Genomic DNA, 12,787 nt, shown 5'->3' with positions numbered 1-12,787 from the left:
CCAATCGTTGCTCATACAGCCACTCAGCCTCGAACCGGTAAGGCAGAGCTGGATTCGATACAATGTACTCAGAATCCAGCTCTGGTTGCAGCGTGTCTTTTTACCGCTGCGCCACCTGAGCGACAATATGTTCATTTTTAATATTAATTTCTTTTTAATTTTGTGTATTTATGTTTATTAAAAATATGTAGCTGCTTTTATTCTGTATAAAGGCATAATGAAAAACACAATGCCACATAAATATAAAATCTAAACCTTTAAATTAAAATAAGTCTTATCTCTTTAAACGTTTTCTTTAGTGGATTTGCTCTGCAGTGTAAACTTCGGTCTTTTTCGATCAATAAAAGTCAATGAATATAGATCTAGCGTGTAAAATTATACACTAACGGCAGAATTTCCCTATCAGCCTAAAATATGACACTCTGCTAAGCAACTCTGTGCAAGCCAACCTTGTTTTTTTTGCACGTACAGCCATTTTTCAAAGCTGGATAACACTAGCGGCGCTGTCTGTATCCAGATTAGCATCAGTCGAAAGTGAAACGACTAGTCGTCCTCCTCGGTTATGTTAGATGTTTGCAAGGTTTCTTTATTTTCTGGCGAATGTACAAGATCTTGTGACAAGCATGTGATGTATGATTGTAGTAAAACTGGATCTGTGAAGTCTGCTCAGTATTTTTATTCCCTTAAACACAACACAGTTTAATTCTGAGCAAAATATCAACTAGAGGACACATTTTGCTATTTAGATTACAGATGTGCAGATGTTGTATTCAAATTCATACATTTTGTTTAAAGGCATACCTCCCAGGCAAGCTTCAAGTACCGAAACTGTTCATATCACAAATTAAGAACTCAGGTGACCCAGAGGTCTAATTCTTAAGCCTAACTTTGCTAATCTCAGCTCTGCTATGAACCAGCCAGGCTCCCTATACATGATTGGCTGTGGCTGTGTCTGTGGGTGAGCTGGTCGACTGGGTTCCTCATTTCTGCTGCAATTTTTGCTTCTGCTGGCGGGTTGGTGTGTGAATGAGAGATGGTTGATTCACGGATAGCAGTGCATTTTTTTGTAGTTCTACAATTACTGACTGTAGTCCATCTGTTTCTCTGCATGCTTTGTTAAGGCCCCTTTCATGCTGTTCTGCAATGGTCAGGACTCTCGCAGGACCGTTATGATAAGACAGCAATGCTGCTGGTGTTTTTAATCACCTCACTGTCACTGCTGGACTGAGAATAGTCCACCAAACAAAAATATTCAGCCAACAGCGCCCCGTGGGCAGCGTCCTGTGACCCCCGTCTAGAAGATGACCAACTCAACAGCAGCAATAGATGAACGATTGTCTCTGACTTTACATCTACAAGGTAGGTAGGAGTGTCTAATAGGGTGGACTGTGAGTGGACATGGTATTTAAAAACTCCAGCAGCGCTGCTGTGTCTGATCCACTCATACCAGCACAACACACACTAACACACCACCACCATGTCAGTGTCACTGCAGTGCTGAGAATCATCCACCACCCAAATAATACCTGCTCTGTAGTGGTCCTGTGGGGGTCCTGACCATTGAAGAACAGCATGAAAGGGGGCTAACAAAGTATGTAGAGAAACCGATGGACTACAGTCAGTAATTGAAGAACTACAAAGTGCTTCTATATGGTAAATGGACAGAGTGTAGAAATAAGGAGGTGGGTTAATGTTATGGTTGATCGGTGAATATTTAAATACATCAATTAATTGCATTTGTTTCAAGGTAGCTTGGTTGTTCAGCTGGTAGAGTAGATGTCTCAAAACAGTGTGTTCTGGAGACCTGGGTTCAAACCTTGACTTCTGTCTTTTCTTATTTCTACCTGTCTCTTTTCACTGGAGCGAGTGAGTTAGCTCTATAAGGTACTTTGCATCTAAAAAGACACATTAGCTACAGGGAAGGCATTAGATACAGAGCAGATTGCATTCAAATAAAAATAAATAAAGACACAAGCCATTTTCAGGTTGAAGAACGAGCTGATTCGCTGTTACCGAGTGGAGATTGCAGTCCCCACTCCATTCAAGCTTCCAATTCAACAAGCTAATCAACGCGGTGCTGCCGCTGATCAGGTGCACCGGGAGCCGGAATATAAAAGGAGATTAAAATAGAGATCGACTGGAGATCCCTGCGGACGGGGTAGTAACTGTAGTATCTGTATCGTCTATGTAAATAAAGTCAGCGGCTTCACCCGTACACAGAATCATTGATGGGGATTATAGTACATAAAAAAACATCTTTTATATTTCATCAGTGCAGAAGCTCTGTCAGATGAGACACTATTGAAGTGCAGATTTGAATTCTTACTCTGAGACCAGCACTTTATGCCTCATTTGTTCCGCCGTCGATGCGTAGCTGTGAGCTCCCAGATGTGCAATCAGCCTGCGAGGCGGCCTTGCTGATACTGAATAAGTTCCTCGTTTCTGTGTTGATGTAAGCAGTGTTTGGCCAGCTGTGGTCAACATCAGAGCCATAGCAGCTCAACATCAGGATCAGAACCCTACACCAGGTCAGCTAAAACACAGATGACCCAATTTTACACTGTAGATACTTGTTTCTAGGCAGGTACTAGGTGGACACCACAGTCATGGACATCTAAAATTTGATCTGTCTGGTCAGGGTCTCTGCAGGTCTGCTTTTAGCAACCCACCACCACCCCACATGTCTGTGTGAACACCTGGCCATCCAATAGCACCACTGGGCGTAATAGGCAGCTGTGCCACCAGAGCACAATCTATGGGATGAAATGACATGGGATAAAAGTTAATTGTGAGCCAGGCTATATTGTCCAGCATAAATATATACAGTGTATCACAAAAGTGAGTACACCCCTCACATTTCTGCAGATATTTAAGTATATCTTTTCATGGGACAACACTGACAAAATGACACTTTGACACAATGAAAAGTAGTCTGTGGGCAGCTTATATAACAGTGTAAATTTATTCTTCCCTCAAAATAACTCAATATACAGCCATTAATGTCTAAACCACCGGCAACAAAAGTGAGTACACCCCTAAGAGACTACACCCCTAAATGTCCAAATTGAGCACTGCTTGTCATTTTCCCTCCAAAATGTCATGTGATTTGTTAGTGTTACTAGGTCTCAGGTGTGCATAGGGAGCAGGTGTGTTCAATTTAGTAGTACAGCTCTCACACTCTCTCATACTGGTCACTGAAAGTTCCAACATGGCACCTCATGGCAAAGAACTCTCTGAGGATCTTAAAAGACGAATTGTTGCGCTACATGAAGATGGCCAAGGCTACAAGAAGATTGCCAACACCCTAAAACTGAGCTGCAGCACAGTGGCCAAGATCATCCAGCGTTTTAAAAGAGCAGGGTCCACTCAGAACAGACCTCGCGTTGGTCGTTCAAAGAAGCTGAGTGCACGTGCTCAGCATCACATCCAACTGCTGTCTTTGAAAGATAGGCGCAGGAGTGCTGTCAGCATTGCTGCAGAGATTGAAAAGGTGGGGGGTCAGCCTGTCAGTGCTCAGACCATACGCCGCACACTACATCAAATTGGTCTGCATGGCTGTCACCCCAGAAGGAAGCCTCTTCTGAAGTCTCTACACAAGAAAGCCCACATGAAGACATGTCAACAAAGGACATGGATTACTGGAACCATGTCCTATGGTCTGATGAGACCAAGATTAATTTGTTTGGTTCAGATGGTCTCAAGCATGTGTGGCGGCAATCAGGTGAGGAGTACAAAGATAAGTGTGTCATGCCTACAGTCAAGCATGGTGGTGGGAATGCCATGGTCTGGGGCTGCATGAGTGCAGCAGGTGTTGGGGAGTTACATTTCATTGAGGGACACATGAACTCCAATATGTACTGTGAAATACTGAAGCAGAGCATGATCCCCTCCCTCCGGAAACTGGGTCGCAGGGCAGTGTTCCAGCATGATAATGACCCCAAACACACCTCTAAGACGACCACTGCTTTATTGAAGAGGCTGAGGGTAAAGGTGATGGACTGGCCAAGCATGTCTCCAGACCTAAACCCAATAGAACATCTTTGGGGCATCCTCAAGCGGAAGGTGGAGGAGCGCAAAGTCTCGAATATCCGCCAGCTCCGTGATGTCGTCATGGAGGAGTGGAAAAGCATTCCAGTGGCAACCTGTGAAGCTCTGGTAAACTCCATGCCCAGGAGAGTTAAGGAAGTTCTGGGAAATAATGGTGGCCACACAAAATATTGACACTTCAGGAACTTTCACTAAGGGGTGTACTCACTTTTGTTGCCGGTGGTTTAGACATTAATGGCTGTATATTAAGTTATTTTGAGGGAAGAATAAATTTACACTGTTATATAAGCTGCACACAGATTACTTTTCATTGTGTCAAAGTGTCATTTTGTCAGTGTTGTCCCATGAAAAGATATACTTAAATATCTGCAGAAATGTGAGGGGTGTACTCACTTTTGTGATACACTGTATATATATGGTTTCACTTACCATATAAAAGCACTTTGTAGTTCTACAATTACTGACTGCAGTCCATCTGTTTCTCTGCATGCTTTGTTAGCCCCCTTTCATGCTGTTCTTCAATGGTCAGGACCCCCACAGGACCACTACAGAGCAGGTATTATTTAGGTGGTGGATCATTCTCAGCACTGCAGTGACACTGACATGGTGGTGGTGTGTTACTGTGTGTTGTGCTGGTATGAGTGGATAAGACACAGCAGCGTTGCTGGAGTTTTTAAACACCACACTGTCACTGCTGGACTGAGAATAGTCCACCAACCAAAAATATCTAGCCGACAGTGCCCTGTGGGCAGCGTCCTGTGACCACTGATGAAGGTCTCAAAGATGACCAACTCAAACAGCGGCAATAGATGAGCGATCGTCTCTGACTTTACATCTACAAGGTGGACCAACTAGGTAGGAGTGTCTAATAGAGTGTGTTGTGCTGGTATGAGTGGATCAGACACAGCAGCGCTGCTGGAGTTTTTAAATACCGTGTCCACTCACTGTCCACTCTGACACACCACCACCATGTCATTGTCACTGCAGTGCTGAGAATGATCCGCCACCTAAGTAGTACCTACTTTGTGAGGGTCCTAACCATGGAAGAACAGGACGAAAGCAGGCTAAAAAAGTATGTAAAGAAACAGATGGACTACAGTCAGTAATTGTAGAACTACAAAGTGCTTCTATATGGTAAGTGGAGCTGATAAAGTGGACAGTGTATGTAGAAACAAGGAGGTGGTGTTAATGTTATGGCTGATCTGTGTATATATAAATATATATATATATATATATTATCACCCATGCTTTGGTAATGGGATGTCCAACAATCTCATGCTCAGCTCGCCACATACCATAACCCCCCTAGTTTATCCTAAAGCTTTAATACGGCTATCTGTTGAGGCTAGGACTAGCCCCCAAAACATCCTAAAAAGGATTTAATCTCGCTTGAACCCATTTTTTTCAGCTTCTGAGCGCTGTTATGTTCTGCTGAGTATTTCCAAGCACAGAGGATCTTACAGGGTCATGTCCTGCTTTAGCGTTTATTTATAAGATGCTCAAACCACTCCGAGGGGTGATAAGTGCCCCTTTTTCTTCTTTGATCTTTCGGCAGTTATTTGTGCTCCCTTAAAGACGATCCACAGCCTCATATGTTACTATATCCGGGGGCATTTGGGGCTCTGTTGTGCTCTGTGATGTTTTATATAGCTCTGGAACTTTATAGCCTGTTGTTTATGGCGCAGTATAGTGTGCTAGGAACTGTGGGAGGTGTGCAGGCATTGGTTGTTAAAATGATTGTTTCTATACAGGTATAGCTCAGACTAAGTGATCTCATTGGTTAAAGAATGATCTACTTTTTTCACCACTCCCTCCCCCCACCAATCTAGTCGTATCCAATTACCCTGGTTGTGTTACGCTTCACCACTACCGATACAACCCTTCACTGCTGACTGAGTAGCTTCGCAACTGAGACGCCCCCTCCGACATGTGTGCAGTACCAAGGGCCAGCCTTGTGCATGGAGAGCCACGCCCTGATCAGCATTATTCCCCAACTCTGTGCAGGTGCCATCAATCAGCTAGCAGAGGTCGTCACAGGACCACTACAGAGCAGGTATTATTTTGGTGGTGGATCATTCTCAGCACTGCTGATTGAGTTTTTAAACACCTCACTGTCACTGCTGGACTGAGAATAGTCCACCAACCAAAAAATCTATCCAGCCAACAGCGCCCTGTGACCACTGATGAAGGTCTAGAAGATGAGCAACTCAAACAGCAGCAATAGATGAGCGATCGTCTCTGACTTTACATCTACAATGTGGACCAACTAGGTAGGAGTGTCTAATAGAGTGGACAGTGAGTGGACACGGTATTTAAAAACTCCAGCAGCGCTGCTGTGTCTGATCCACTCATACCAGCACAACGCACACTAACACACCACCACCATGTCAGTGTCACTGCAGTGCTGAGAATGATCCACCACCCAAATAATATCTGCAATTATAAATGTTAAACCAGATGCCCAAGTCCAAAACCATGGATTTAAATATAGAGTCGTCATTTTTTGCAGCTATAACAGCCTCCACTCATTTTTTAAGGCATCCAAGATGATTTTGGAGCATATCTGTGGAAGTCTAGAGCTTTTGGAAGGTGTCTGATATAGGACATTGGAGACAAGTAAAGGGGAACCAATTTCAGACAATTGCCAATGATTTTGGAAGTCAACAAGCACATATTTGTCTACTTCTTTACAGCTACAGCTACAATAAATCAAAAGACAGATCGTGCTCCATGCCGAGTCAAACACGACCAAATGACCCAAATAATCCACAGTGAGACCTGTAACTAAAAAAGTCTGTTTTTTTTTTCCAGCAGCTCAGTCGAGCTACCTAAAATGATTAGGAGGAAGCTGAATGCATCCCAGTTCTGAAACACAACTGTACTGGTCTCCACGGACGGCTTGCTTGGCTAAACAAGAAAAAAATGATGATAACCTGAAGTGTAAGACAGACAATCTAGGATGGAATTTTGAAAGGTCAGGGGTTTATTAAAATCTGGTGATTTGACATTTCTGAAGTAATATCACCCGCTAAGGAAAATGTCTGGTGCTATTTTGGGGGGTGTACTTTGAGAGGCTGCAATGTAGGGGCTTCCTCTGTGAAAACAGAATCACCCGTCCAAACCAAGATGAGCACTCGCTCTTGGGAAAATGAGATAACTACTGGTTGATTAAAAATACAGGCATCCATAAAGCCATGTATGAAATTGCTAGTTAGTACAGAGTACTTTGTTCTTTCTGTTTCTCCTGTATTGAAGTTCTTGTTAGTTCAGGTTCTGGGTCTCTATAACTGTAATACTGCTAGCTCACAACTAAGCATGACATGCTCCTTTTTCTTTCTGATTTAGGTAAAGTAAAATGTCAAACCTGTGAGAAATAATGTCAGAACACAAATACAAATCGATACCAGCCGAGTGGCTGACTGGGTCTCAGACATTTCTTGGCTTTGTGGCTATTTTACCCACCTGTATTTCGAATTCAGATAAATACAAAAAAAACAATTATTAATAAGCATGTCATGGCCGAAGGAATGTACATACTCCTAATTATTGAATGTTAATAGCTATTGAGTTCAGGGGTAAAAACCCATTCTAATTCTAGCCTTTTGCAAAGTGATGTCCAATCAGATGTTCCAAAGAGAGTTCCAAAGAGAGTTCCAAAGGAGTTCCACTGGAGTTCCAAAGGAGTTCCACTGGAGTTCCAAAGGAGTGTCACTGGAGTTCCAAAGAGAGTTCCAAAGGGAGTTCCACTGGAGTTCCAAAGGAGTGCCAGTGGAGTTTCAAAGAGAGTTCCAAAGGAGTGTCACTGGAGTTCCAAAGAGAGTTCCAAAGGGAGTTCCACTGGAGTTCCAAAGAGAGTTCCAAAGGAGTGCCAGTGGAGTTCCAAAGAGAGTTCCAAAGGAGTGCCACTGGAGTACCAAAGAGAGTGCCACTGGAGTTCCAATGGAGTGCCAGTGGAGTTCCGAAGAGAGTTCCAAAGGGGTGCCACTGGAGTTCCAAAGGGAGTTCCAAAGAGAGTTCCAAAGGAGTGCCACTGAGAGTTCCAAAGGAGTTCCAAAGGAGTGCCACAGAGAGTTCCAAAGAGAGTTCCAAAGGAGTGCCACTGGAGTTCCAAAGAGAGTTCCAAAGGGAGTTCCAAAGAGAGTTCCAAAGGGGTGCCACTGGAGTTCCGAAGAGAGTTCCAATGGAGTGCCACTGGAGTTCCGAAGAGAGTTCCAAAGGGAGTTCCAAAGAGAGTTCCAAAGGAGTGCCAGTGGAGTTCCAAAGAGAGTTCCAAAGGAGTGCCACTGGAGTACCAAAGAGAGTGCCACTGGAGTACCAAAGAGAGTGTCACTGGAGTTTCAATGGAGTGCCAGTGGAGTTCCAAAGGGAGTTCCAAAGGAGTTCCAAAGGAGTTCCAAAGGAGTGCCACTGGAGTTCCAAAGAGAGTTCCAAAGGAGTGCCACTGGAGTGCCACTGGAATTCCGAAGAGAGTTCCAAAGGGAGTTCCAAAGGGAGTGCCACTGGAGTTCCAAAGGAGTTCCAAAGGAGTGCCACAGAGAGTTCCAATGAGAGTTCCAATAAAAGTTCCAATGGAGTTCAAATGGAGTGCCAATGGAGTTCCCAACCTCAACCCTATTAAGGCATCTTTAGGATTATCTGGACTACCACAATGCCAGCAGTGCCAGTAGCTGACAAATTGGCCACTAGTCTGCTGGGTGGGAAGAGACCAGACTGAAAAGGGGGTGGGGTCTTTGACACTGTCTAAGGACCCTGGTTAGTAGCCCGAGGTGGAGATCAGAAGGTGAAGACTGGCCTCATGCACAAATCCACTGAAGTATGGGCGAATAGGAGGGGGTCGGTGGACTGTGCACACGTCAGGCGAATATACCCTCCTCGGGTGGATCAGGGTCCCCAGCAGAGGTAGAATAAAATGGGAAGAAAAGGAAGAAAATGCATAAGTAAAATAGATTTAATCATCTACACCGACCAGGCATAACATTATGACCACTGACAGGTGAAGTGTATAACACTGATTATCTCTTCATCACGGCACCTATTAGTGGGATATATTAGGCAGCAAGTGAACAGTTCATCCTCAAAGTTGATGTTAGAAGCAGGAAAAATGGACAAGCGTAAGGATTTGAGCGAGTTTGACAAGGGCCAAATTGTGATGGTTAGACGACTGGGTCAGAGCATCTCCAAAACTGCAGCTCTTTTGGGGTGTTCCCGGTCTGCAGTGGTCAGTATCTATCAAAAGTGGTCCAAGAAGGGAACAGTGGTAAACCGGCGACAGGGTCATGGGCGGCCAAGGCTCACTGATGCAGACGAGCTACTGTAGCTCTGTAGATTGCTGAGGAAGTCAATGCTGGTTCTGATAGTAAGAAATCCGAATACACAGTGTCCGTGCATCACAGTTAGTTGCAAAAGGGGGACCAACACAATATTAGGATGTTGGTCATAATGTTATGCCTGATCGGCGTATATCCGTTCTATGTATCTAAATGTTCAAAACACTGTACCCATCCCTACTGCACAGTAGTCGAGATGAGTCCAGGGTCTGAGAGGGGGAAAAGCAGAATGAAGTGAGGACATTTCCCCACTTCGTACCTTTCTCGAAACACTTTGGCATGTGGATGTTGCCATGGCAATGGCTCTCTCTCCAAATGACCCTGCTGCTCTTTCTCATTTTAGCAGCAGGTAGAACGGCATATTCACTCGAACACCGAGGGGGTCTGAAAACGGGCAAATTGTATCTAAACAGACTCGGCGTTCAGGGAGCCGTAAGTTTCTATAGAAGCACTACTTTAAGAGATCCCCAGTTTGTCAGAACGCTCCTGGCTGGCAGCTCCGTTCGATCACTTGCCTCAAGTTTACACCTTGAAGATTTTTCTTTTGGGAGCTGTTCTTCACGGTGCTCACTTCTTCTTCTATAAATGCTTACTTTAGCTTTTGGCTTTTAGTAGTTTGAACTTTACAAAGCTTTAAAACTGGCCATATCGGTAACTCTTGCTTGCCAAAATGCACAGATGATCCCAACCTTCTCACTTTGTCACTTAAATGTCGGGAGGATTTAATTCCCAGCGATAAACCTTTGAGTCTCCTGGTGTAGAGACAAGCTACAGATTGCTACAGATTGTCAGCTCTTTTAATGGTGCGTGTGTGGGAGTACAAAGAGGGAAAAAAACATCCTAAAAACAACTTGGATGTAATAATGAGTTAGAATAAAGTGCAGACTTTCTTTTGTTCTAACAGCCTAGATGGAGCTAGCATCTGCTAGCTTTAGTTACTCAGTACACCTGTAGTGCTGCGATCACATCACGGTGAAGAATTCTGCAAGATGTAACAATGTTCTGATATTTAGAGGAGAAAAGATGAAGCATTCAAAGCCAACACCACTGTACCTAGTGTTTGTTCTTATTATCAAGACATCCTAAACCCCTCCTTTTCCCGCCGCTCATGCCAGTACCTGTTGCAGCGTCTAGGACATGATATCCCAACCAGCCTTTCCTTCCTCAGACACAGTCATGTCTAGAGCACCTGACTAGGTAGGTGGCTCTACTGCGAACCCTATTTGGGTCAAGGTGGGCTGGCATAATATGCCCCTGTTCCTTATGTAAAGCATGGTGGTGGTAGTATGTTGAACTTGTGCATTGCTGATAATGGGCATAATAATGAATGCATTAAAAATGCTCACAGATTCATTTAGGTATTTGCTCTGTGGTATCGGACGTCGACTTGACTCGCAGCCCCCCGTGAATCCATTGTGTCCTATAACAGGGTGGAATCTTCCAGAACGATCCACCCTGTTTAATATTCACCGCGTGTTTTATGAAAGTCTTTCCCACCCATTCATTAATTGCGCTTTTGTGGCAAGCTCAGATTGATTAAAACGTGTTCCTTTTTTATGAATTATCTTCTCCTTTAATGTGCTCAGCCATTGTGTTTTTAAAATAAAGTATTTTTATTAAATTAATTCCCATTTCAGATCATTCATATCACAATGTAGCACATGCTGCAATACAAACGCTCTATTTATTACAGTTAATCATTTGAATAAAAGACACGATGTCCACCTTTATATGTGAGGTAATTAGGGAGGTTATTTGCAAATAAACAACCCCTGTTATCAAAAAAGTTGGGACAGTGTGTTAAATCGCTTGAACTTTTCTTTAACTGATAGAAGTGCAAAACAAATGCAACATTTTAAATGAGTGTTTTAAATGACAAACCTGATTATATATTATGTTGTTATTACATGAGTATTATTATGTATTGTGTGTGTGTATATACAGTATATACAGTGTATCACAAAAGTGAGTACACCCCTCACATTTCTGCAAATATTTCATTATATCTTTTCATGGGACAACACTATAGACATGAAACTTGGATATAACTTAGAGTAGTCAGTGTACAACTTGTATAGCAGTGTAGATTTACTGTCTTCTGAAAATAACTCAACACACAGCCATTAATGTCTAAATAGCTGGCAACATAAGTGAGTACACCCCACAGTGAACATGTCCAAATTGTGCCCAAATGTGTCGTTGTCCCTCCCTGGTGTCATGTGTCAAGGTCCCAGGTGTAAATGGGGAGCAGGGCTGTTAAATTTGGTGTTTTGGGTACAATTCTCTCATGCTGGCCACTGGATATTCAACATGGCACCTCATGGCAAAGAACTCTCTGAGGATGTGAGAAATAGAATTGTTGCTCTCCACAAAGATGGCCTGGGCTATAAGAAGATTGCTAACACCCTGAAACTGAGCTACAGCATGGTGGCCAAGGTCATACAGCGGTTTTCCAGGACAGGTTCCACTCGGAACAAGCTTCACCAGGGTCGACCAAAGAAGTTGAGTCCACGTGTTCGGCGTCATATCCAGAGGTTGGCTTTAAAAAATAGACACATGAGTGCTGCCAGCATAGCTGCAGAGGTTGAAGACGTGGGAGGTCAGCCTGTCAGTGCTCAGACCATACGCCGCACACTGCATCAACTCGGTCTGCATGGTCGTCATCCCAGAAGGAAGCTGATGCACAAGAAAGCCCGCAAACAGTTTGCTGAAGACAAGCAGTCCAAGAACTTGGATTACTGGAATGCCCTGTGGTCTGACGAGACCAAGATAAACTTGTTTGGCTCAGATGGTGTCCAGCATGTGTGGCGGCGCCCTGGTGAGAAGTACCAAGACAACTGTATCTTGCCTACAGTCAAGCATGGTGGTGGTAGCATCATGGTCTTGGGCTGCATGAGTGTTGCTGGCATTGGGAAGCTGCAGTTCATTGAGGGAAACATGAATTCCAACATGTACTGTGACATTCTGAAACAGAGCATGATCCCCTCCCTTCGAAAACTGGGCCTCATGGCAGTTTTCCAACAGGATAACGACCCCAAACACAACCTCCAAGATGACAACTGCCTTGCTGAGGAAGCTGAAGGTAAAGGTGATGGACTAAACACAATTGAGCACCTGTGGCGCATCCTCAAGTGGAAGGTGGAGGAGTTCAAGGTGTCTAACATCCACCAGCTCCGTGATGTCATCATGGAGGAGTGGAAGAGGATTCCAGTAGCAACCTGTGCAGCTCTGGTGAATTCCATGCCCAGGAGGGTTAAGGCAGTGCTGGATAATAATGGTGGTCACACAAAATATTGACACTTTGGGCACAATTTGGACATGTTCACTGTGGGGTGTACTCACTTATGTTGCCAGCTATTTAGACATTAATGGCTGTGTGTTGAGTTATTTTCAGAAGACAGTAAATCTACACT

At 43.9% G+C, this 12,787-nt stretch overlaps 1 protein-coding gene across 1 annotated transcript in view; it reads left to right on the top strand.

Annotated features, from left to right (window-relative positions):
- The window catches only part of tenm2b (teneurin transmembrane protein 2b), a 431,647-nt gene that overhangs the window by 100,929 nt on the left and 317,931 nt on the right, over nucleotides 1-12,787 (top strand). The gene's annotated exons all lie outside the window — the stretch shown is intronic.

This window comes from Trichomycterus rosablanca, chromosome 16 (assembly GCF_030014385.1).
Source record: "Trichomycterus rosablanca isolate fTriRos1 chromosome 16, fTriRos1.hap1, whole genome shotgun sequence".
Classification (NCBI taxonomy): domain Eukaryota; kingdom Metazoa; phylum Chordata; class Actinopteri; order Siluriformes; family Trichomycteridae; genus Trichomycterus; species Trichomycterus rosablanca.
This window is presented reverse-complemented; position numbering and strand designations above follow the sequence as displayed.